Genomic DNA, 27325 nt, shown 5'->3' on the forward strand with positions numbered 1-27325 from the left:
TTGGAAGTTATATATTAGTGTGGATAAACAACTGGCTCACTCACAAAAGACAGAGTTGGGTTAAGTGGCTCAGTGGTTAGCATAGCTGCCTTTTCGGATGTAATCTTTCAGGGTCATAATTAATGACCCTAGATTTGCTGGGTTACCCCAAATGAGAGAAAAGACATATAAAGCCTGTTGTATTGAAAGGTCAATTGTCAGATGGTAGCCAAATCATTAGGAAAGATAAGGGCTATTCTTTCAATGTTTTCTGCATTTTTTGAAAGGACATATGTGTTTAGATTAAATATTGCAACTTAGCAGGGTGATACAATGTATGTTTGGGTTACATTTGCATTTAAACCAGATGCAATGTTGATGTATATGTAGCATTTGTCTTCAAAAGAAAGTGTTGCTGCCGACAGGATTGTACTGTGTAAATATTTTACAGTTGATTGAACAACACAAAACCTGCAAGCTTATATGAGCAGGCAAGCCTGAGGTCAAGGTTCGTTAAAATCTAGAGATAAGCTGCCTTCCAGAGAAACCAAGTAGATGTCCAACTGGTGAAAGGTCAAACTAATTGTGGTAGATGACGCAGTTATGATTTTTGCCAATGGTCAAATTGATCAACCACTGAAGCATGTCAGGATTTGATTGTGCAGGCTACTTCCACGGAAAAGGAATAAAGAGGATGTGCCTCAGGGAAACAGCTAGCCAGCTCAGGGATGGGAGTCTTCTCAGTGATGGAGTTTGATAGAGCAGAAATTATCTTCAGACAAGAACAGCACAGTGGCTCAGTGGTTAGCATAGCTGCCTTTGATTTCAGCCTCAGGCGACTGTCTGTATGGAGTTTGCACAATCTCCCTGTGCCTGTGTGGGTTTGTTCAAAGATCCACAGTCCAAAAATGTGTAGGTTAAGCTGGATTGGCCATGCTAAATTGCTCACTGCGTCCAGGGATGTGCAGGCTAGGTGGGTTAGACATGGGAAATGCAGGGTTACAGGGATCGGTAGTGAGGTGAGCCTGGGTGAGCTGCTCTTTGAAGGGTCATGTTGACTTGATGAGCTGAATGGCCAGCTTCCACCTTATAGGGATCCTAAGTCTTTATAAATCAGTCACTTGTAAGCATCAGAAGGTAAGCTTATGATGTATTACTATTCTTGCAGTATTTTGTAGTGTATCTTGCTTTGTTGCAGAATAATTTAGTGGACAGTATCCCTTTGTTAGGACTGCCTTAGTTATTGATATCCAGGGAAAACCTGTGGGAGCAAGGAAAGTATGAATAAAATCCCACACTACGGTTAGGTTTGTGGATGACACAAGAATAGGTGGAAAGGCATGTGGTGAGGGTGACACAAAGAATCTGCAGAGGGTTGTAGACTGCTTAAGTGAGCGGGCAAAAACTTGGCAGATGGAATATAATGTGGATAGATGTGAAGTTATATAGTCCGGCAGGAAGAATAGAGGACATTTACATTGAGAAAGATAGCAGTCAGCTACAGAGCTGAGGGATTTGGTAGTTCTCATCCTTGAATAACAAAAAAAAACTAGGATCCAAGTTCAGTGCATATTGGGAAAGCAAATGGAATGTTGGTTTATTTCAAAGGAAATGAAGTACAAAAGAAGGGAACATTCATTGAAACAATACAAGTCATCAATTCGGTCACAGCTGGATTACTGTGAACAGTTTGGGTCCTCTATTTAAGTAGAGGTATACTGGCATTGAAGGCAGTTTAGAGAAGGTTTACCAGGCTGACACCAGGTATGGAGCAACTGTGTTATGAAGGATAAATAGACTTGGCTTATAGTCTCAGTAGAACAATGAGAGGCAATCTTATTGTAACATACATGATTCTTAGGGGATTTGACAGGGTGAATGCGAAAAGGTTGTTTCCTTTTGTGGGAAAGTCTGGAACCAGGAGGCATACACTTAGAATAAGAGGTTACACACTTAAGACAGAGATGAGGAGGAACTTCCCTTAGTCCGCAGTGGCATGTGAATTTGTTACTAAAAGAGGACTGTCTGGGCTGAATTGTTAAATATATTCAGGCTGAGATAGACAGATATTTAATTACTAAAGGAATCAAGGGTTATAGGGAAAAGGCTGGAATGTGGAATTGAAGCTCATTGAATGGCAGAGCATACTCATTCAGCTGAATGGCTGAGACCTGCCCTGACGTCTGCATTTGTGTCACAGAGGATAAGCAAAGGTGAAGGTTGTATAAAGTTGATCACGTGTTTGTTTGTTCATCTGAATTTGAGAATGAATGAAATTTAGGGAGAAACTAAATAATTTTTCAGGACAGGAGGACACAAACAAAAAACTGAAGTTGAAATAGAATTATTTAAGCATTCAGATAATTTAACTTTTATTAATTTCAAGTGTCCTTGCAATTTATATTCAAATGGATATATTTGCATATATTAAACATTTTCTTTAATAAGATAAATGTATCATGATAATTGTTACATGCACAATTTGCCTTTAAGAGAATTCACCTTTCTGGATGTACACAACGTTACAACTTTGCAGGCTGGTTGGTTTGCTTATGTTTGATGATGCACACATAGAAATCTGTTGTTTCGCTGTAATGTCTGCTTAATGATATAACACGTATTTTGATTTTCCAAAAAAAAAGGACACAGAGAGTTATCAATGTCCGATGAGAGATTGATCATTAGATTGTAATCATTATAATGTAACACTGCTTTGAATCTGTTTTACAGAAATTAACCAGCAGATATACAGGATTGTATTCACACAGTGTCTAATGTTATGGGATTTGAACTCAAACCTTTATCAGAAATATTCATTTAACAAGCAGAATCAACAGTGAAATTGGTATCCATTTTTAAATTATAATTCGAATCTCCTTTTTCTACTTCACATTACATTTATTTCTGCTATGAAGACAATATAGCATAAGATTGCAGTAATAACTGACAGGGCTTTCTGGTACTTATACTGTACCAGCAATGTCATTACAGCACAAGCACATTACAATCAAAAAGTTTTGCTATGTTCCTTGTGCTTCTTAATGGGTGCCAATGCTCTAAGAATCCAGCTGCTTATGCTATCAATAATTTTACTTTATTCCTGCTTTTTTGGATGTTCTGGAACCTGCTTTGTAAATTTAAAAGGACATCACATTTCACTTTAAACATTGAAAATAAATGGGAAATAGAAGCTTCCCAATTTGGAACAAACTGAAAGCAAAGTGACACTTTCATTGATGGCAAGGGCACATTTCTTTTTGTCACTATCAAAGCACTTCCTTGGCAACTTAGAGCGCAAAGCCAAAAGCTATATAAAACAGCAACAAACGTTCCCCGAAACTATTATTCCTGATACAAGAAAAAGATTTCAAGATTCAAATATTTCAGAAGGAAAGCTGCAGGGAAAAAGAGTTAGCACGACAGAAAAGGGTGAAAAAAAACCTGAATGATGAAGCGACACTCAGTGGAAGAAAAATTGTTCATAGATTGTTGTTTTATTATTGCTTCAGTTCATCTTTCTGGAATCTGGATGTGTTGGACATAAAGAACGAGAGGCTAAAATGCAATTGGTAAGCAGTGGCACACCGGAGAAGATAAACCACTTTCTGCTACCATGTGTAAGTCATGAAAGACTAACTCTGCCTTTACATTTCTAAAAACTAAACGTATGCTGCTCTTAATCACAATCTCCATGTGAATGCTGAACAATTAAAAACTGAGCAATAAATTAAAACACAACATATCGCATCCATACAGGGAAATCTGAGTATCATACAGCTTTTCCAGTGTGTCTGTTGGTGCTAGGATTTCTCAAAAGCTTTACTAAAATACATTTTGTCTTTGCAGACTGTCAACTGACTTTACATCAGTAAAACAATGAAAAAGTTTATATTTGAAAAGCGTTCAGCAAATTGATGTATCCTTTCAGTTTTACACATTCTCCCATACCAAACATTGAAAGGTAATGCTTTTGCTTTAGTTACAATCAGTTGAGGCAGGGTATTCAGGAGGCAAGTTTTGAGTGAAAAAGGAAAAGTTTGGTCACATTTTAACCCCAAGAAAAGATTATTAAAAATGATCTCAAACACACAACAGAGAAGTTTGAAAGAGACTGTATCTGGTCCATTCAGGGGAGTAAAGGTTATATGTTTTAAAAAGTTGTACAAATCTTTGAGGTATTAGATTCTTAAACTGAGACCACAGTTGTATAATGGTTGACTTGCATCCCCTGGAGTAGCAGAATCTGTCGTGATCTTTGAGAGCTTGGTGATGCTTTCCAATTTGTTTTCCACTGGAGCTGAATTAATGAGAAAAACAGGCAAGGGAAGACAGCTCTAGCTTTTGTTGTCACAACTTTATTTTTATTCTCTCTACCCTGTTGCTTAAAAAAACAACGATTGGAATATAGGTAAGTATATATTCTGGACTCTAACTCCATTTTCTTCCCAAGATGGCGAGCTGGTAAGTAGGCCTTTCATTTCCCAATACATGAAATTATAACTTTTTTTGTGAATTAAAATGGAGATGCAAATTTCTTGACGCTCAATCTGTTGCTTGGTTTCACTCTCTTTACCATGCAAATAGTTTTATTTATTCCATATTTATCTCATTAAGTTTATCTTAAGTGACCATTTTAATTCCATTTTTTTCCTTTTAAAACCTATTTTAGTTCATGAGACGTCTCTGATATAAGAAATGATGTAAGTTAATATTAGTCTCCTGATGAAGGGCTCTGGCCCGAAACGTCGAATTTCCTGTTCCTTGGATGCTGCCTGACCTGCTGCGCTTTAACCAGCAACACATTTTCAGCTCTGATCTCCAGCATCTGCAGACCTCACTTTTTACTCTGTTTACCACAGTCAACTTCCAACATAAATGCAATTCACCATATAGTAATGATAAGATTTTAACTTGGGAAAGTTTTCTATTTTTTTACCATTTGCTTCTGAAGTTGTTGGCTGCTTCCTAGGATCTGATTCAATATACAATGTGAATATCTGGTACCTCACTCAAGATCATAATTTATGTTTTGGCTAAGACTCTGGTTTCTATGCAAGAGCTCATTGCTAATCTCACTTTACTCCCAATAAACTGCACATTCTGGAAGGGGTATTGAGAGAAATCATGAGAGGATACCAAACTCCCTGCAGGTCACCCTACCAAAACCCAGGGTGAATGAGCTGCACAGCCAAGCTGTGTCCTTCCGCAGCCAAGTAGGATCCCTCCAGCTATAGGGCCAGAGACAGAGTGAGAAAAGGAAAAAGAATAAAATGTGTTGAGAACATTTTGGTGGCACAGCATTAAACGAGAAGTTAGAATCACACGCAATAAAAGCATTGCTGTATTTATAGGAGACTTTAACCTGTATGTGGATTGGACAAATCAAATCAATAACTATCCCTCAAAAAAGAATTCTTGAAGCATGTATAGGATGGATCAATACATTGAAGAACAGGCAATCCTGGATGAGGTATTTTTTAGTGGCATGGTGTTCCGAGTGACTCACAATAAAATTCCAACAGTACAGAAAAAGACCATTCAGTCTATCAAGTCTGCACAAGCCCTCTAAAGACCATCCCGCTCAAACCCCTCCTCCCCCCCATCCTATCCTGCTATCCCCACACTTCTCATGGCTAATTCACCTATCCTGCACATCCCATGACACTACAGGGCAATTTAGCATGGCCAATCCACCTAACCTGCACATCTTTGGACTGTGGAAGGAACCTGGAGCACCTGGAAGAAACCCAAGCAGGTAAAGGGAAAGTGTGCAGACACTACACAGAAAGTTACCCAGGCCTGGAATCAAACCCAGGTCTCTGGCACTGTGAGACAGCAGTGCTAACCCCTGAGCCACCTTGCCACCCTCATTATGATAATATTCTTCATTAAGACATAGAGCGATGTAGCTACCTTTAAACATAGTTTCCAGATACAGGGTTAGGCATTTATGATTGAAGTGAAGAGAAATTTCTTCATCTAGAGAGTAGTGAGACTGTGAAATTCTTCACTGCTGAAAGTGGTTGAGGCCAAAACACTGAAAGCCTTCAAGAAAGACTTAGACATAGTTCTTAGGTTCTAAAGGATCAAAGGATATGAAAATAAAGTGGGAACAAGGTATTGTGTTGGCTGGTTGGCCACAATCGCACTGAATGTCAGAGCAGGCTTGAAGGGTCAAATGGTCTAAAAGCTTTTCTATCTGTAATAGTTTGTCTATAAATATGTATGATATTAACTTTCTCTCTGTAGGCACTAATTTCACATCATCCAGCAGCAGTTCATGGCCTCACACAGTGCTCCATAAATGGAAGTCTGTGCTGAGAGCTGACTGCACCATCCACCAATGGAAGAAGCAATGCATATATCTGCGGTGAATCCTGGTGACATCTTTGCATCCCCTCATTCAAAATCCCAAATGTCTGTCTCCCTTTGAACGTAAAAGCATAGACGTCCAAGAGTCATGCAGCAGTGGCTGTGCCAGAGGGGCAAAACATAGAGACAGGGTCAATGCTTAAGGATGACCAGGAGAAGGCAAGCTGTATGCCTGTGTGTTCTACTTTTCATGGGTAATGTTCAAAGTTTTTCCCTTTAAGAACCATAGCATTAGTGATTGCTGCAGCCCACTCCCTCACAGGTCAAGTTACTGACCCAACCCACACTGAGTATGTTCATAACCATTTCACCCCCATTCCACATTTTTCAGTGCCAGCACAATGGAAGCTATCAGTAAACTCTCTTCATTCAGTGGCTTCCAGCCTCAGCGTGACCATGTGAGACCCCAAATATGCATGTCGCCTTCCTACTAGCCCATCCTGTTAGTCCCACATGCTCTGCACCTCCCTCAACTCTGGCATATAGGGATGACCATCCCTAGTGTGGGCATACACTGCTGCCATCCCCTCTGAAACCAAGCTGCCTCTGCCCTGGAAGACCCATCTTCCTGAATTGCACCCAGAAAAGTATGGGAGGGTGTCGTGACGTACTGTGCAGGGACTCCTTACTGACAATTACTGGCACTTTACTGAGGACTACTGCCCTCAGAGTTGACCATACAGCTGCCTGCTTACTTCATGCACAATGTGTTTTCCAGCTAAGTTGGTGGCAGATGTTCAGGTTGTGAATTTGACACCACACTGCTGTGCAGTTAAATATTCACCCCCTAGAGAGAGGACTGCTTAGCAGCAATGCAAACTGCTTGGTTGTGTGACTCTGTTAAATAGCCCAGCAAGGTAGAGATGTTGTGAGTATGCAGCAGGCATGACATGAATGAGCACTGAGAGAGCAAGCTAACACTGTGAGATGAAGCCTAGTCTGGTCTGTGAGCTGGGTGACTGTCTCCATATGCAAAGTCTCCCCTCTGCACCCTTTCACTGCTAGTTGTTGGTGTAATGTAAGTCTATGCTTCCAGAGCAGACTACAGTATATAGTAGAAGTGCCACAATTGTAGTCATGGGTAAACTGGTTCTGAATACCAATGTCCAAGGAATACGAATTGGTTTGTGCCCCAAGGAACATATCCTGAGATGTTGTTGTGTATTCTCCAACATTGAGGTCGAGTGGAGCAAACAGTGAGATGAATTCACCAGCTGAATTCCTTGTCGCCTTTCCTTGACATTGAGCTTGTATAGTAAGAATGGTAAAATGGGAGTCTGAATATCTGTGGTGTTAACAAGGTATTTAATAACCAGTAATGACTGTAGATTAGCATCTTGCTGGTTTCTAGCGAGAATCTTACCATAAAAAATATGGAGACATAATCTTGAAGTTGCGATGAGCTTCGCTACATGTGTCACCATATTCTGTCACATATCTTGCCATAGGTCCTGCCACTCAGACTCATGTAAGATTCCACATTAAGTCTTCTGTTATATTGTAGTCTCATAATGAAACACCTCACATTTTAATTAATAGTTGGCATATACAATAAAGTCAAAGAAGTTTACTTTTTTGTTTTAAGGCCTTGATTCCCTGACTGATCTGTCTAGTCCCAGCCTTGAATATACTTCATGACCAACCTCTCTGTAGTAAAGAGTTCAACACATTCAAAACCTCTGAAAGAACAAATTCCTGCTCATCTCTCTCGTAGTTGTGCAATCTCTTATTTTGAGGTAAACCCTCAGGTCCAAGATTCTCCCACATGAGAAAATTGCGTTTCCACATCTACCCTGTCAATTTTCTTGAAGAATCCTGTATGTTTCGATAAGGTCACCTTTTCTGTATTCTATTAGGTATAGGCCCAATCTCTTCAACCTCTCCTCATAAAACAGTCCCTTCGTACCTGGTATCAGTCTCATGACCATTTTCTGGACTGTCTTCAATGCCTGTAGATCTTTCTTTAGGAAAGGAGCCCAAGTTTGTTTACAGTATTTCAGCTGTGGTCTCAATCAGTGCCTTGTATATTTTAAGCAGAACATTGCTACTTTTATTCTTTATTCTGTTTAAAATAAAGACCAACATTCCAGTTGCCATCCCCATAACCCACTGAACCTGGATGCCAATGTTTTGTGATTAATGGGCAAGGACTCCCAAATCCCTCTGTTGTGTAGCTTTCTGCAGACTTTCATCATTAAATAATATTCAGCATCTCTATTCTTTCTGTAAATGTGCATAACTTTGCATTTCCCCACATTATGTTCTATCCACCAAGTTTTTGTTCATTCACTTAACCTGCTTATATCCCTCTGTAGATTCTTTGTGTTATCCTCATCACTTGCCTTCACAGATATTTTTGTGTCATCTGCAAACTTGGCTATAATACATTTACTTTCCTCATCCAAGTTACTCACAAGTATTATAAATAATTGCAGCCCCAACAATGATCACTATGGCAATCTACTAGTTACAGGTTGCCACCCTGATAATCCTCTCCTTATCTCAACCATCTTTCCTTAATTAGTTAGCTAATCCTCTACCCATGCTAATTTACTAACTCAAACTCCATTTTAGTTTTATTAAATAACCTAATATGTGTTATCTTATAAATGCCATCTGAAAATGTAAATATATTACATTTACTGATTCTCCTTTATCTATCCCAGTTGTGAACTCCTCACTGAATTTGTCAGGCATGGTCTCCCTTTCCTGAAGCAATGCTGACTCTGCTGATCATATTATGCATTCCTCCTCATTGTATGTATTTCCAAGAGCTGTGTTATTATCTATCCTTTATAAGAGGTTCAAATATTTTTCCAATAATGGATATTAAACTAATTGGCTGACAGTTATTGGGTTTTTTTGTCTCCTTCCTTTTTTAAATAATTCCTTGTAATATTTTGCTAATGATGCAAAATTATGGATAACTGATTCTTAGTCTTTTCATCTAATTAGAAAATGGTGCATGCATGAATTTTGATCTGGTTCATTTTCTCAGTGTCTCTGAAGGGAAGTTTTCCCATTTTCTTACAACAAGGGCACTTGCAGAGGGAATAACTTGCAAAGAAAGATGAAGGAGAATAGTTAGCATCAGAGCGCTTTCATTTACTTCTCCATGCTCAGGAGGAGAGGCTGTATGTTCTGCTCAATGTCCAAAATTATAGCCACCTATCCAAGAGCCAATCAAGTCTTTGTCACTATGCTGAGCCCATAGCAACTTATTCTGATTGAAAATCAAAGGACTGGGTCGAGGCAACACTAATGTGAACACACACAGTAGAGCCATCTGTATGGAATTCCAACTGACTGCTTCAGCAAGACAACATTGGGCCAACAATTCACAATGTATTCCAGTAAGAAGTTATGATCCTCTGGCTCAGTTTCCTTGATTTAAAGCATTATCCCTCTCCCAACTTTAGTCTACTGATTTCCCCCCCAAAATTAAAAGGGGCCTTTACCGAATTTTTATACAAGTATTCAGTTCATACTTCATGTATAAAGCATGAAAAGTTTTATTCCAATGATTTCAGACTTTAAGAATATAACTTTTTCAATAAATGATAAGTCTTTCAAACACTTTGATGAATTTAAACTAAAAACAACATTCATTTCAAATATTTATCTCAAATCATGTATTTGAAATCAAACATAGTTCAAAGATATGCTTCAAGAATATGTAAATATTATGAAAGTGAGTGAACAAGTAATATGAACACAATATATTTCTTGGAAGTTTTATTATTTTCATTAGATTACATTAAAGTTGTTTAATCTTCCAAGTACATTGCCACATATTCAGATGTTACTTCTTGAAGCCTGGCTCACCCAGGTTTTTCAGGGGTTATGAATGGACTGTTCATTTGGTATTGATTTTCTTTAAACTTCCTACAGCCCGTGTTCCATAAATCCATCAGTGCAAAATAAAACACTTTCTTGAATAAGGTCATGGACTCACATCATTGAACCTTTGAAACACCATAATCCTATGCTTTCAATCAGTTAGATCAGAGGCTGACTCAGCCTGCTAGTTAACTAAGTCCTGACAACAATAAATCTTGCTGTGGAAGTTGGGATTTCACTGTACGCTGCTATAGTGATACAGATTTTGCACAATGCCAAAAGAACATGCACAGACTTTGAACAGTCTGCCCTCGAATTGAATAACAAATTTAAGAAAATTAACTAAGAAGATAGAATGATCAATAAAGAACATATTTTGTGCATTTAAGAATCTCAGAACAAGTGTATTATAACGTGGATGCTTTTAACTATATTTTGATATTAGCGTTCTCTTAATTTCTCACATTTTTCTAAATAAATAATTTCCTAATGTTATAAAGCTGATATCTGGAGATCTTGCGCTGTGGTGAGTAGTGTCCATATGTCTGAATGACAAGGTGTAACATTGAGTTTGGTCCCAGGATTTGATGGCCACAAAAGTCAAAGTCAAACTAATTGAGCAGTGAATACTGTAGTGAATAACTTAACTCTTGACTCCCCAAATCCTGTCCACTATCTACAAAGCAGAGGTTAGGAGTGTGAAGAAATATTCCCCACTTGCTGGGATGATTGGACCTCCTAGACTCAAGAAGTTTGACATCTTCAAGGTCAAAGGAGCCCACTAGGTCAGCACCCCATTCACAAACACTCACTTCCTTCACCATTGACACACAGAAGCAGCAATAAATGCCAGTAATATCCATATCCCATGAGTGACTAAAACAAAAATTCTTTCAATATGCTTATAGTAAACACCAGGAATCTTTGGTCAGTTTTGCTTAATGTGGAGTGGTGCCTTTCAAGCTATAGTCTCTGGTGGCAGATTAGTAAGCTAATCCAGGAAAAGCTGACTAACCATGGAAACTGACCTAAACATGTGCTTCATATGATCTGTGCTGCTAGGGGTGAAACAGAAGAAAGGGAGTGAGGTAAATTTAAAGAAATACAGCATAAAAATTCTGTGGCTGACAAAGGAACATAACATAGATTTGGCATCGCAATAGGCTTTGAAGAAAGGTAGGCCATAGAGGCATGGAGGAAGCAACTATTAAAACTCGGTTCAATGGTCTTTATGAATATAATTCATAACACGATAAATATTAAGCAGCATGGAAATTGGGCATCTTATCTGAACATAATCAGCCTCAATTGGCATGTTTAGGTTTACATTGAGTGTTTAAAATTAAATCTTAAGATAATTTTACTATTATATTGGCAAAAAAAGCACAAAAGCCAAAACATTGCACAAACATACAAATTAGGAACAGGAGTAGACCACCTGAGCTTGCTCCAACATTCAATAAGAACATGACTGATCTAAATGCTCCATTTTCCTGCTTAGCCATATAATCTTTCAACTCTTTGCTTATCAAAAACCCATCCACCTCTGCATTAAGTATTCAAGGACACTGCGTCCACCATAGTTTGAGTAAGAGAGCTACAAAAATTCACCACCTTCTAAAAGCAAGTACTTATCCTCATCTCTGTGATCATTGGTCATCGTTTATTTTTAAAAACTGACTCCTCGGTCTAGATTGTCACACAAGAGGAAACAACCTTTCCACATCTACCCTGTCAATATCCTTTATAGGTTTCAATCAAGTCACCCTTTATTCTTCGAAACTCCACCAGACTCAAGCTTCATCTGTCCAACCTTTCTCCTCACAAGAACTAGCAATAAGAGTTAAACTGGTAATTCTTAACTAAATAAAAGCAAAAAGAAACGCACAAGCTGGAAAAACTCAGCAGGTCTGATAGCATCTGTGGAGCGAAATCAGAGATAATGTTTTGGGGCCAGTACACTTCCTAACTAAACTACTTTAAATGTCTTACATCTTTTTCCAAAATAAGGAGACTAATCCTATGTATAACATTATAGATGTGGTCTCATAAATAACTCGGGCATAGCCTCCCTTTTTTTTGTTCAATTGGAATCATAGAATTCCTACAGTGTGGAAGCAGGCCATTCGGCTCATCAAATCCACACCAGAGAGTGCTCCACCCAGACCCGATCCCATCCCTGTAATATTAATCCACTTGGTCAACACATCCTAGACACTATGGGCAATTTAGCATGACAAATCCACCTAACCTACACATCTTGATCCTCTGGAAAGAAACTAGAGCACCTGGAGGAAATCCATGCAGTCATGGGGAGAATGCGCAAACTCCATACAAACAGTTGCTCAAGGGTGGAATCAAACCAGGTCCCCAGTTCTGTGAGGCAGCAATGCTAACCACTGAGTCACCTTACTTTCCCTCACAATAAACAATGACATTTTACTAGCCCTTCTATTGAGTTGCTGTACCTGCATTCTAGCTTTTCTGGTTCATGTACTAAGACAACCAGATCCCTCTGCATCTCAGAGCCCTGCAATCCCTCACAATTTAGGCCATAGACTGTTTTTTATTCTTCCTGACAATTTCAGTTTTCCATAATATATTCCATTCCTCAGATCTTTGCCCAAACACTCAGTTTATCTATATCCTTTTGTAGCTTCATAAGATCCTCTTCAAAATGTATGTTTCTGTGGGGAATAGAGAGCTCCACATGCAGTTTGGAATAGAGTTCCAATGCTTTGACCCAGCAATAGCAAATGAACGGCAATATTGTTCCAAGTATCAATGATGTCTAGCTGGAAGGGAATTGGCAAGTCGTGATTTTCCACTGCATTTGTTGCCCCTGGTTCTCTAGATGTAGATATCTTGAATGTGGAAGACGCTGTCAGAGAACTAAAAACAACCATTGCTGGAAAAGCTCAGCAAGACTGGCAACATCTGTTAATAATGTTCTTAAATAGAGGAATGATGGATGTAAATGGGCAGGGACTGGGCCAGGGGAGAAAAGACCAAGTCAAGGCTGGAAGAGATGAGTTCTATGGGTCAGGACCAGGCAGAAACAATGGGTCTGCCCTGGCAGTCCTCTTTGTGGATTTTGGGAAGAAGATAGAAGTGAGCTGTGCAGGCCTGTGGCACTATGATTTAGGAGGCCGTGGTGGGGAGATCACCAAATGAAATGAGTTGGTGACCATTTTTGACATAATGGCTTGATGTTCTATCTTGGGATCCTGGTCCAGAGAGAGATAAGAGGAGATAACTGAGAGCTGGCAGTCAGTCTCTGCAATGTAGAGGTCAGTCTGCCAGACTACAACAACACCACCCTTGTCAGTAGGCTTAATAACAAAGTCAGAGTTGGATCTGAGAATATGGAGGGCAGTCAGTTCTTGGAAGGATAGGTTGGATTGGGTGAGGGGGGTGCAGAGAAATTGAGGCAACCTATTTCATGATGACAGCTCTCAAAGAACAGCTCACATTCAGGTAAATGGCCAGAGGAAGGGGTCCAGGTGGAAGTAGAGTGTTGGAGCTGGGCGAAGGGTCTGTGGGATGCAGAGAGAACCCTTGCACTGTGGAATTATACAGATGATTTTGTGGAATGTCCTTATTTAGACTTAGTCAGTATCCCAGAATTTATGTGGAGCCATCTAATCAAATTCTGATGAGGGCAACAGAGGTTAAAGAATTTACTTGGACTTAGCCTACGTCAAGTCCTAGTTTTCCCAGCAGGAAACTCTCCGTTTCACACACCTCCATAGTACAAAGAAATAGGCACAAAGGTGAAGGCAACAGAAGAAGAGTTCAACATCATGTTGTGGTCAAAATTCATTAAGATGGGGACACAGAGGGATAAAGCTGAGACCTTTGCTGAAAATGTTCAGCATTGGAGAGCAGAAGGTGAAGAGGTGGGGTTGGGGAAGGGAATGGAGTCAGAGGGAAGGGGAGGGGAGGAAGGTTCTGGAAGGCCATGGGTATCTCTAAGTAGTTGCATACTGTGTATTGGATATCTGAGAGGAACAGAAAACTTTTCTTGTTAGCACAACGAATGAGCTGGAGGATGAAAGGGAACTGCAGTGTGGTGCAGCTCTGAGTCAGCATGATGTGATGCAGTTGGAGAGAGGGGCTGAGAGTATGTATATGATGCCACATGGCATTGAATATAAATCTCAGGATGCAGTAAGGGCATTTGTCTTTGGAACATTAAACATCGCCGAAATACCCGTGATCTTGGGTGGATTGAAAGCATGAGGGATAAAACTTGAGTTGGAATCAATGTGGATGAATCTGAGCTGGAGGCAGTCACTGAGGAATGTGATGTGGCTGTGGAAATGAGTTTTAGCAAATACCTAGTGAAACATCAGGACGGAGAGTGAAATTAATGGCAATGGACAAGAGAATAGATTGAAATAGAAATCCTGTTGGAAAGAGGAGCAGAACCTCTTTAAGTTGGGCATGCCTACAAGAGAAGTGACACTGAGTTAAATACTGAATAAAAACCTAAAGAATTGCAGATGCTGTAACTCAGAAACAAAAACAGAAATTGCTGAAAAATCAGCAGATCTGCCAGAATCTGTAAGTCATGCGCACTGCTGTCATTATGCAACAAACATGAAGGAACTTCATGTTGAAGTTGGTGGATGGAGGGCCGATTTAATGGATTGTGTTGTCTTGGATGAGGCTAATTGTTTTGGAACTATACTTTTTCAGGTATGAGGAGAGCATTACATCACAGTTATAACTTGATATGTTGTGAGATTCAATGATAGTAATATCATTGGATGTCATGAATGTCATGGAAAGATGGTCATTGCCTGGCAAATATGCGCAAATATTGCTACTTACCAGCCCAAGCCTTGGATGTTGTCCAAGTTTTTCTTTGTATCGACACTGGTGAGGTATCACGATAGGTGCTAAACATTGTGCATTCATAAGTGGACATCCCAGTTTCTGACCATATGGCACAGAGAAGGTTATAGATGAAGTAGCTGAAGATGTTTGGACTGAGGATTCTACTGTGAAGAATTTGGGCAGTGGTGTCCTGGGCCTGAGATGACTGACTTTGAACAACCATAACCATTTTCCGTTCTGGTATATCTAACTCCAAACAATGGACAATGTCACTGATTCCCAATGATTCTATTTCTGCTATAGCTGCTTGATGACATGCTCAGTCAAATTCTATTTTGACGCCAAGTGTAATCATTTTCACTTTGCCTCACCTCTAGAGTTCGCCTCACCTCTAGCGTTCGCCTCACCTCTAGAGTTCGCCTCACCTCTAGCGTTCGCCTCATCTCTAGCATTCGCCTCACCTCTAGCATTCGCCTCACCTCTGGCGTTCGCCTCTTTTACTTGTGTTTGATCCAAGGCTTGAATGAATTCAAGAACCAAGCTGAGCAGGCAGAACCTAAAATAAGAGTCAGTGAGGAGGTAATTCCTTTATAAGTGCCACCCAATGGCATAATCAACGTCCCTGTTAATCATTTTGCTGATTATTGAAAAAAAACTGATTAAATGGTATTAAATTTGCTGGGCTAGATTTGTTCTGCTTTTTGTATACAAGACGTACCTGGACAATTTGGCAATATTATTGCTGGGAGGGGTGCAACAGGTTTTGGAACACAAGTTGTCAATACTATAGTCAGAATTTCGGCAGGGCGCGCAGACTTTGTAATGTCTAGTATCTTCAGTTATTTCTTGCTATTATATGCAGGGAATCAAATTGGTTGAAGAATAGCATGTGGTCACAGGGACCTCAGGAGGAGACTGAGTTCAATGACCTTAACAAGTTTTGAGAAGATTTGTAGCTCAGGTTGAGTTTTTGGATGTAGATTTGCTCGCTGAGCTGGAAGGTTCATTTCCAGACATTTCATTACTCTACTAGATAACATCTTCAGTGGGCCTTAGGTGAAACAATGCTGAAAATTCCTGCTTTCTATTTATATGTTTGGGTTTCTTTGGGTTGGTGATGTCATTTCCTGTGGTGAAGTCAGTTCCTGTTCCTTTTCTCAGGGGATGGTAGATGGGGGCTGACTCGATATGTTTGTTAATAGAGTTCCGGTTGGAATACCATGTTTCTATGAATTATTGTGCTTGTCTTTGTTTGGCTTATCCTATGATGGATGTGCTATCCCAGTCAAAGTGGTGTCCTTCTTCATCCGTATGTGGTGATACTAGTGTCAGAGGGTCATGACTTTTTGTGGCTAGTTGGTGTTCATGTATCCTGTTGGCTAGTTTTCTGCCTGTTTGTCCAATGTGGTGTTTGTTCCAGTCCTTGCATGGTATTTTGTAAATGACGTTAGTTTTGCTTGTTGTCATTCTAGGATCTTTTAAGTTCAATAGCTGCTGTTTTAGTGTGTTGATGGGTTTGTGGGCTACCATGATTCCAAGGGGTCTGAGTAGTCTGGCAGTCATTTCTGAGATGTCTTTGATGTAGGGGAGAGTGGCTAGGGTTTCTGGATGTGTTTTGTTTGCTTGTTTGGGTTTGTTTCTGAGAAATCGGCCCACTGTGTTAATTGGGTACCCATTCTTTTTGAATACACGGTATAGGTGATTTTTCTTTGCTCTGCATAGTTCCTCTGTGCTGCAGTGTGTGTTGGCTCATTGAAAGCTTCGTTTGTGGGTGTTAGGATGATTGTTTCTGTAGTTCAATATTTGGTCCGTATGTGTTGTTTTCCTGGGGACGGTGATTTGAAGTTCCCCATTGGCTGTTCGCTCTACTGTGACATCTAGGAATGGCAGTTTGTTGTTATTTTCCTCCTCTTTAGTGAATTTTATGCCAGTAAGGGTATTATTGATGGTCTTGAAGGTTTCCTCTAATTTGTTTCAATTACTTACTTGGCATTTCTGGCTTTTGATGAATGCAAATGCTTCAGCCTTGTCACTGCCCTGTTGCACTGAGCTCCCCATCATAGTGTCATAGAGGTACACAACACAGAAAAAGTCCTTTGGCCGTTGCATCGGCTCCAGTCAAAAAAATAAGTACTGCTTATCTAAACTTTAGCTTTCAAAATCACTCTGTTCCCTGTGGATTTTTCAGTCAGAAAGCTGTAAATGTTAAGATTACAGCAAGCCAGGCAGCACCAGGAGGTGGAGAAGTCAACGTTTCCGGTATAACCCTTCTTCAGGACTGCAGGTGGGTGTAAGGGGAGCTGCAGATAAATGAGGTTGGGGCGGGCGGCAGGGTGGTGAGGTGGGGATAGGTGGAGACAGGTAGAGGGTATGACGTAGTTGGTTGGTGGGAGGGATGATTCCAGCAGGTGACTGAGAAGAAAGGAAAGGAGGGGGAGGAGCTGAGAAGAGAGTTGGGAAATGAAAAGGGAGGTTATTTGAAATTGAAGAACTCTATGTTGCTTCCTCTGGGCTGTAGGCTGCCCAAGTGGAAGATGAGATGTTGTTCCTCCAACTTGCAGTTTGATTCATTGCAACAGTGGGAGAGGCCGAGGATGGGAGTGGGAAGGGGAATTAAAATGGGCGGTGACAGGGAGCTCCGGGCAGCCCCTATGGGTCCAGCTGAGATGCTCGGCAAAATGTTCCCTTAGTTTACTTTTGGTCTCCATTCCCCTTCCCACTCCCTTTCCGACATAACCATCCTTGGCCTCCTCCATTGTCACAGTGAATGAAACTGCAAATTGGAGGAAAAACGCCTCATGTTCTGCTTGGGCAGCTACAGCCTGGAAGGCTCCACATTGAGTCCTCTAATTTCAAATAACCTCCCTTCCCATCCCCCACCTCCCTTCACAGCTCCACTCTCTCTTCCATTCCTCTGATTGACCCTTCCTTCTAGCCACCAACGGGATTCATCCCTTCCATTGTACCCTCTACCTGTGTTCACCTATCCCCACTTCGCCACCTTGCCCTGCTATCCCCTTTATCTGCAGCTTCCCTTACACCCACCACCCATTCTGAAGAAGGTTACACTGAAAACCTTAACCTCCTAATGCTGCCTGGCTTGCTGTATTCTTCTAGCCTCCTGTTTGTCTACCGTAGATTTCAGCATCTGCAGTTTTTTTGCCTCATTAAGAAAACAAACAATCATCCCTGAGATGCAGCCCAGTGCAGTCTATGAACTGGGTCCTTGAATCCAAAAACAAAATACCACTGCTACAGCCTTTTATTGCAAATTACTGGTGCAGCATGCAGTGCATACCTCTGCTTTCAGCGGGTAGCAGAAGTGCCAGGATAATCATGAGAGGTTTGCAGATAGCAGATGCAAATGTTCTTGGAGCAAGTATGCATTCAGCTGGTGCTTAAGGATTGTGCCCTGAGATGTCTTTGGCTGGTGACAAGTGTGGAGATGATTCAGAGTAAATGGCACGTTGAATCCGCCAGCACATGTGCTCTGGTTTCCGGGTCCAGTTTTCCCCATCGAGCTTGTTTACTGAGTTTGATAAAATGGGAGTCTGAATGTTAATAAGGTGAATTTTAGAATTAGCAAGGTATTTAAAAATCAATAATGATGGTAGATCGGTGTCTCACTGCTACCTAGAATGAAACTCGCTGTGTCACTTGTCAAAACCATAAAAAATAGAGTGAGATCATCTCTGTGCTCAGATGGACCTTGTCACTAAACATTGCCACATATTTCATTACGGCTCACAGTGTTTTATGATTTCACCCAAACTCTACCGACTATCAATATAGAATAAAATATTTGGTTCATACAAATTAGTAGAACATTGTATTATTGATCTGGGCAATTATAAATACTTATAAATATTTCATTATATATGTATATTTTTGTTTCACATGAGATGTATTTGATTTTTAAAAATTTTTATGGTAATAGATTAAACCTTTAGCTTGTTTTCCAAAACTAATGTAGTGTATTTGCTGACCTCGCTCTTATCTCTCTGCTGGCATTTGTTGAATGACTGAAACACACTTCGTATTGATTGATGAGAACAGACAGGGTAAACTCGAGAGAATTAAGTAAGAGAAAAGTCGAATACTGAGTCAGATAACCGCTGAGATAGTGAATAAATCAAAATGCATGGCTCAGTCATTACAATTTGTCACATTTAGTGGTTTGATGAGCTGTCAAGGATAGAGCTACAAAATAAACTCTAGCATCTGATGATGCATCAATTTACTCACTTTAAACTGGGCTGAACAATAGATATAAATTAATATAAATAACTTTGAGGCAGAACTGTTTACCCTATGTGAATGTCAAACTTGCCCATCTCTATTAAATAAGACTGGTTTAGAATTCTCCAGTTGAGCTTTGAAAATACCCAGAAAAGCATTTTGTCCCTTCTAACAGTAATACCCAAATGAGCAGTTGGAAAATGTGAGCAGGTTAATAGTGAGTAGAGATTCTTCCAATTGATCTTCATTTTTATTACTTTGTATAACTTTTAAACAGTTACAAGAACGGTAAACTGTCTTGTATTGTGCCGATTCCATGGTAGTAGACTCTTTGCTATTACCACAACTTGTTTCATTGTCTTCTGTAAGTGTTCTAATGGCTCAAGAATTTGATGCATGATCAGCACTGTAGCCTAGAGAATTATTGTATTATGTTGTTATTGCTGATGGTTGGGGAATGGCAGCTGTAACACTTCTAGCACACATTTCTCTGAGCACATCCGAGCAGCAGGGTTGCAAAATGGTCAAGGTAGATAGGTTCCTGATTGTCAAGGGAAAAATTGGGATAATGGGGTTGAGACATTTATCAGCCACAATTGAATAGTGGAGCTGACTGCATAAACTGAATGGCCTAATTTCTGCTCTCATAGTGTTATGGTCTCAAGTCAAGCCAATTTTACCAGAGAAATGATGGTGGACTGAATAACTACCAGCCTTATGAGAGGCAACAGTATCCAAGAGAACATGATGCAATGGCAAGTCAACCTATCCACCATTTTTATTTTCCAGGTGCTTATTTAAAATCCTACACCAAGAAGAGAAATTGAAGGAAAAACTCAACAGGTCTGGTCGCATCTGTGGAGAGAAAGTGGAGTTAAAATTTCAAGTTTAGTGACCCTTTTTCAGACTCTTCAAATTAATTGGAAAGACAGGACACATGTACTACTAGGAGAATTGTATTGCTGTGAAAATATTGGCTAATTTGATTTTTGCTACTGCTGGGCAGCCTACAGTCACTGTAGAGAAGCTGCCTCTCAGAAAGAACAAATGGTTAGGAGCAGGTTGGGGAGAAAGTGAAGCCAGCCAAGCATTTTATTTTTGTAATTTTCCCGGCCCCACTGCTTTCGAAGCTGCCTCCACAGCGCTAAGAACATTATTTCCAGTGTTCCAGTTCAATTATCTCTTTGGTTTAAGAATTTGTTTTTCTGCTTGAACTCTCAGGACCTTCTGACCTTAAGATTCTCATTAATGAATTGTAAATGTAGCCGTGATTCTCAATTCTCTCAGAAGGCAGGTGCTGGTAATGAAAGAGGTTTGAGGAGGCACTCGGCACCAACTTAAATTTTATGTATCCTGCACTGTTAGAAAATGGTATGATCTAGTTGAATTTGATAAAATGTGAAATTTTGATTTTCCAATGGCAAGTTGGGGAACAGATTCAGTCAGTGCTATGCTTGTCCTGCACAAGGACTTAGGGATCATAGTTGTCTTACATTTGCAGTCCATAAATATTTATTAGCAGAAAACCCTTTTTAGTTACTCCCTATCTTCAAGAGAGTGGAGCATGAGAATATCATGGTGCCTGATTCATGTTCATTTAAAATGCACCATTCCACAAAAATCATATGGAACAACCCGGCTACAAAATAACCGAACCCCCACGTTAGAAAATTCATAAATTTAATCAACTCAACCTGAAAGTGTATGATTTATGATTTGATATAAAACAGAGTGCAGTAGATCTTTCATTGTTATTCTGTAAATTAAGGAAAAGTGCATTTTACAATCTATAATGTGTATTTGTATATTTAACACTTAATGTTTGCAATCATTTTATGATTTTGCATGGTATTTAATATTTTAATGATTGCTTATAACTGTGAAATAAATTATGATTATTGCTCGATTTGCATTATTATGATAAGCGGTTACTGGTATATCAGTTATACTTAGTAATAAATACGTGTGTTTTTTTAAGAAGAGGTCAATGCAATATATTGGATTTTTTTTAACTAGGCAATATTTGGAATTCACATCTCTTGTGTCAACTTATAGTTTACTGGCGACCATTTGCCTGAGGTTATAACTGTCAGGTTCTGCTTCAGATTCTACTTGGAAGTTTGGGGAGAAGCCTGCTGAAGGAAGGAAACATTTGAGCTCAGTTCTCATATTTCTGGAAGAGAATGCTTGTTGGTGGTCCAGTCGAGATGGTGAAACCCTGGTGCAGATGCTCTCGCATTAGAAGTCTCTGGAAGAGATTGTCAATATTTTTTGAATAACTGTGTCTGCAAAAGTCCCTCATGAAAAATTCACATATTCATCAAAATCCACCTCTGTGCACCAGAATGCTGGCATGCCACATTGACAATGATCTGAACATCTCAAAGTTTATGCCTCAAGAATAAAAAGTACTGATAAGAAATTGTGTGTGTGTATGTGTGTCTGTGTGTGTATGTGTGTCTGTGTGTCTGTGTGTATGTGTATGCGTGTGTATGTGTCTATGTGTTTGTGTATGTGTGTATTATATTTATAAATTATCAATAATTTTTCATTTATTAAAGTAACTTGATTAATGATATATTGGGGAAACATATAATTGGCTAAATTGGGAACCAGGTAAAACAATTAAATTTATGGAGTGACTCAGAGCGTCATAGGATGAGAGAAAGACAGTGCATCTTTTCTCATTTGGTTGTAATTCTATCCATCTATGCTCCCATCAATTGGGGAGGTGGTGGCATAGTGGTAATGTTATTTGACTAGAAACCCAGGCTGACTTTCTGAGGACATGGTCTCAAATTCAACCATGGCAGATCAGCCTTTTAAAAAAATAAGCTTAATAGTGACCATGTAACCACTGCCAATTATCATAAAAATACTTGGTTTACTAAGTATCATAAAAATACTTGGTTTACTAATATCTTTCAAGGAACAAAATCAGCCATCCTTTCTCGGTATGGCCTACAGGTGACACTAGATACAAAAAACAATGTCAAAAACAAAAACTGCAATTGCTGGAAAAGCTCAGCAGATCTGGCAATATCTGTGAAAAGCAGAGCTAACGTTTAGCAAAGGCTAAACAGGTTGGGATTCTACTTACTAGAAATTAGAAGATTGAGAGATGATCTCATTGAAACATATAGGGTTCTTAAAGGGCTTAACAGGGTAAATGCTGAGACAATGCTACCCCTCTTGAGAGAGTGTAGGACCAGACATCATGGTCTCAGAATAAACAGGCACCATTTTAAGACTGAGATAATGAGGAATTTCATCCCTCAGAAAGTTGTGAGCCTTTGGGACTCCTTGCTACAGAGAGCGGTTGGGACAAAAACCTTGTGTGTAGGCTGAGATAGGTTCACGATCAGATGGAAAATCACAGTGGACGTGAGGAGTGTAGTTGGATTAGCCATGATGCTGTTGAATGGTGGAGCAGGATCGAGGGGTTGATTGGCTTATGCCTGTTTCTATTTCATATTAGCATTGACCCCAGGATGTGGCTCTGCTGCAGCAAAATATCGAATGATTAAACACTGTTGGTTAACAACGTACTGTTTGTTGAGTGTGACACAGCCAGCAACATAGTTTCAATATACTGCATCCACTATTTAGTTATAGACTGAAATTCATACACAATACAGGCATACCTCCATGCATCATGTCCCTGTGAGAAAGCTATGCAAGCATTGATCAGGAATGCAGCATGTTTCATCACCACAAAAAGAGCAGGACGCTTTTTGCGTACATATATATGGAAACTTCACTTTCCTTACATATCCATAACTCTTCCTGATAATTAATCCCAAAAGCTATCTTCAGTCACTGGGTTTATATGGTCATAACACTCATTCCCTCTTACATTGGCCATGAAATAATTCACTCCATTGCTCATCTAACTTCATCATTGCACATCAAGTTTTCAAAAACAGAAACTAACTTGTCCCAGATAATTGGAAGAAGAAGAAGAGCCAGTTCATCCATGAAGAAAGACAAGGAGCAAGATAAAACTGAGGAAGATCGCACTGTGTCAATCGCTACTACTATTGCAGGTAACAGTTCAGAGGATATGTTGTGTAACTCAGAAACCAGGATAGAGCAAAACTTTCCAAAATGCAATGTATCAGGTGCAATTGGTCATTAAATGTGCAGGGAAGAGATGCTACCTTCTCAGGAATGAAGGTCAAGTTGCTCAACAGTTCTGCAACAGGAAGTTAGATAAGGGACTTGCAGTGCCAAACTTCAGAAGGAATTTAATGGGTGTAGTGAACCCTTGGTGTAACAGAGAGTCTGGCTGACAGCTTGCATTCTGTAGTGAGGACAATGGATATGTCCACCTCCAACTTGTCACATGAGTTGATGCAGGGCCAGGAATCCATGCTATCCAGCATGGAGAGACTGATCAATTCAATCCAGTGACCTGAGGAGTCTAACATTATGTAGCATCTGAGACTGCAACCACAAAATCCACAGCGGTCAGAGCAGTTTCCAGTGCAGAGAAAACCTAGGCAGCTGCACTTTCCTCGATTGAAAGGGATTTGCAGAGTATTTCAGTTGTCCAACAATCTTTGGCAGCTCATGGTTAGCTGAACAGATGCCTAACGCAGCTTTTGAGAATCATACAGCTATTGCTAGGTCAAGGAACCCACTGGTCTCATCTTGGATTGTAGCATCTCCTCCCCAACACCTATTGCTTCACCAGTCCCTTTGCAGTTGCCCATCAGCTGTACAGGCAAGGCTCCTTTGAAGCCAATGCTGATGTTGTATGATTGGACCATCATGGTCCAAATGCTCTCAAGAGTGTCCTAGGTGGATTCCCTCATTTTCTCTTTTCAGATTATTAACAGTTATCTACATGATTGTTCTTACCACTCAGATTACTTTTCCTAGAAGCATCAGTGTTGGGAAAGAATCCTTATGAGATTGACATGGATGATAAGAGTCATATGTGAGTTCCTCCAAGCTTGAAGTGATCTAAAATGGATTAGAATGTAAACCTTTCTGGCCTGCCTAAAAGAGTCTTGTGGAATAAAAAAAGAAGTTTATTGATTGCGACAAATATTTTAAAAAGCTTGAGTATGGCCTACATTATCACAAAGATTGTTAGGAGCAAACAAGCCCCTGGTCTATACCAGAGCTGAAATTGTGTTGCTGGAAAAGCGCAACAGATCAGGCAGTATCCAAGGAGCAGGAGAATCGACGTTTCGGGCATGAGCCCTTCTTCAGGAAAAAGAAGGGCTCATCCCCGAAACGTCGATTCTCCTGCTCCTTGGATGCTGCCTGACCTGTTGCGCTTTTCTAGCAACACAGTTTCAGCTCTGATCTGCAGTCCTCACTTTCTTCTGGTCTATACCATAAAAGCCCCTTCTTTGTGCAGACCATATCCCCATGACATGATCACAGTGGGTAGTATTAGTGGCACTCCATCAAGTATTCACCTTTTCAGATCATTTCAGTCTCCAATTATAAACAATATCTCCCACAAAACATCTTCCCAAATAATTGTAATTTTTTTCATGGATTTGTTTATGCAGTTATATTTGCCAGTGCTACATCTCTCCTCAAGCCTTTGGGGCTTTACAAATTCAGACAAGCTGGAGTTTTCACTGTTCTCCTTGAATGTGTTCTCTTCAGATTTAGAAGAATGTTACTTTGTTGGATTGAGTGTAGTTGACTTGGACTATCTTCTTGACGTTCTGAGGTCTGTAGTTCTCTGTTCCCAGGATTAATCACATTATAAATAATTTGTGGATGAGCCTCCTGTGGTTCCTTTGCACAGCTCATCACCATCACAGATGATGCATAATCTCCAATGGTTCATATCTCCATTGCACACTCTCTGATTATGCTCTTTCATTGTTTTGCCCACAGACCAGTATATCACTACTGTGACATATGAATCATTGAAGGCTTTGTTATGTGTTTTTTTTTGGAAAATCTCTGGAGCAAATGCAATTCTAAATAGAAAACTTTTAAACAATATCTTTCAAATTAAGTTCTCAATGTAATGAGCAATCAAATGACAGTTGCCAGAAGTGCTAGTTGTGTTGAGTTTCATGAAAACTTTGCTTTTGGATAGTTTGGCTAGAGTCTCATCAATCACTGATATTGAGTGAATTTCTTTTGTTACTGCTTTGCTGAGTCAACACAAATATGAATTAGGCTTGGGTACTGGAACCATAATTCTTCAATTAGTTGGCAACAAACATATTTTCCAAATGTGGGCCATCAAACTGCAACACTCAGGTTCTCTCCTGGTCCCATTGTCTTCCTTATCCTTCTCATCTACATTCACCACCTGCCTTTATTTGACTGTATGACCCAATTGCTTGTGTTAATGGTTGATTCCACAAAAGCATCAAATGGCAAACCACCTCAAATCTGGACACCTTCTCAGCTGAATACTGTAGGGAATCTCTTGACTTGTCCAGCCAGCTAAAGTTCTGTTTCAGGACCCCTGTTTGATGGTATTCCTTGCCACTGTGTTGCTCACAGTGCTCAGTTTGTGTTTCGGGCTTTCTTGGCACCATTGGCATCAGAGATCTTCCTTGTCACCCATAGCTAGCCATGCACAACAGTTTTGGCCTCTGTGTAACATATGACTGTGACAGATCCTTAGATAGCAGGCATTCACCTGCTAGATGCACTGACATGAGTTACAGGTAAACGTTTTACACCCACCATCAGCTGACGATGCTGCGACTATTGGCAAGTTGTAGATGTTGCTATTTGGGAGACAATAAGGAGGTTCTGATTCACAGCCACATCTCTGTGGACAAAGGCCACTGCCCATTTTCTGTGACACCTTTCTTAGATTGGCAGTAGCCTGACCAGCACATCTCTGGTGCTGCCTACTGCTGACATTGCAGCCTCTGTGTTTGAGTGGCAAGAGCCCTCTTTTGTCACAACTCTCCACCACTTCCTGAGCTTGCAGGAATATATAACATTTGAGACCCACAAGTGTTTCAACAATAGTTGAAGAAAGTAGACAGTGAATGAGAATGTCCGTGAGTTTCACCCACAAACTGATGAGCAATGACAATTTCAATCATATCCGTTGCTGACAACCAAAAACACAAGACCCTTCTTTCTTTTGCTTTTCAGTGCTATCCACACACTGTTCTTCCCTCAGTGGTACCAGACCACTATGCAAGCTGCCATTCTCATGTTCTCTTTGTTGGTGCTTTTAAGTTCAGCCAAGTGCACCCGCATCATCTATTTGACTACCCAAAGCTTACAGATACATCTCACCTTTAAACATGAACCTAAAAATGAACTGAGAGCCACTAGATTCTTATTTGCTGTTGGCTTCATCCTGAAGATAAGATGTAACTATAAAAGGTTTCATGCAAATAAGTATTCATGACATGCAAAAGTATTGCAAGTCCAAACCTGACACAGGCTGCTATAAGATTTGACAAACCGTAAACACGACACTGGCATTTCAACCAAACTTTGGGGAATCAAAGTCGCAATTCCTGCCTAATTAAGTCACCCTGCATGTTGCATTTCCTTCTCTTGCAGATTGCATAAAATATTTCCTACCCCCACATGCCGACCTGTGCTGCCCATATCCTGTCCTTTTATTTCATGCTGGGCAAATATGCTTTTCACAGGCGCAATCATGATCGCTCTGTGTTGCTGTGCCTTCTACTCAATTAGTTATACTTCAGAATACAGAATGTTACATTATTCTTAGAATTCTCAAGAATATTCTTAGGAAGAAAGGATACTGTGAAAAATATGGAAAGAACAAACTTCTTCGTGACTGAAGTTTCCAGAGCACGCTGCTCAAAATAAGGTCCTCAGGCTCAGAGGATTTTGCTGACTATGCTCATATCCTTCTAGTGATGACTTGGTCCTACTTAATTTGTCATCAAAAAACACTTAAAACAGACTCATTAATAAGAAACAATATTTCCTATTTGTTTGATGCATTACAGTTGCAATTTATAAATCTTAGTGTTAATCTAAATGGATGTTTTAATTTATTCAGTTGCAGTGAATGTCTTAGACATCAACTTTAGGAATAAATGATCGCGCTAAACTTTGACCTATC

The sequence above is a fragment of the Hemiscyllium ocellatum genome, chromosome 1 (genome assembly GCF_020745735.1).
Source record: "Hemiscyllium ocellatum isolate sHemOce1 chromosome 1, sHemOce1.pat.X.cur, whole genome shotgun sequence".
Classification (NCBI taxonomy): Eukaryota; Metazoa; Chordata; class Chondrichthyes; order Orectolobiformes; family Hemiscylliidae; genus Hemiscyllium; species Hemiscyllium ocellatum.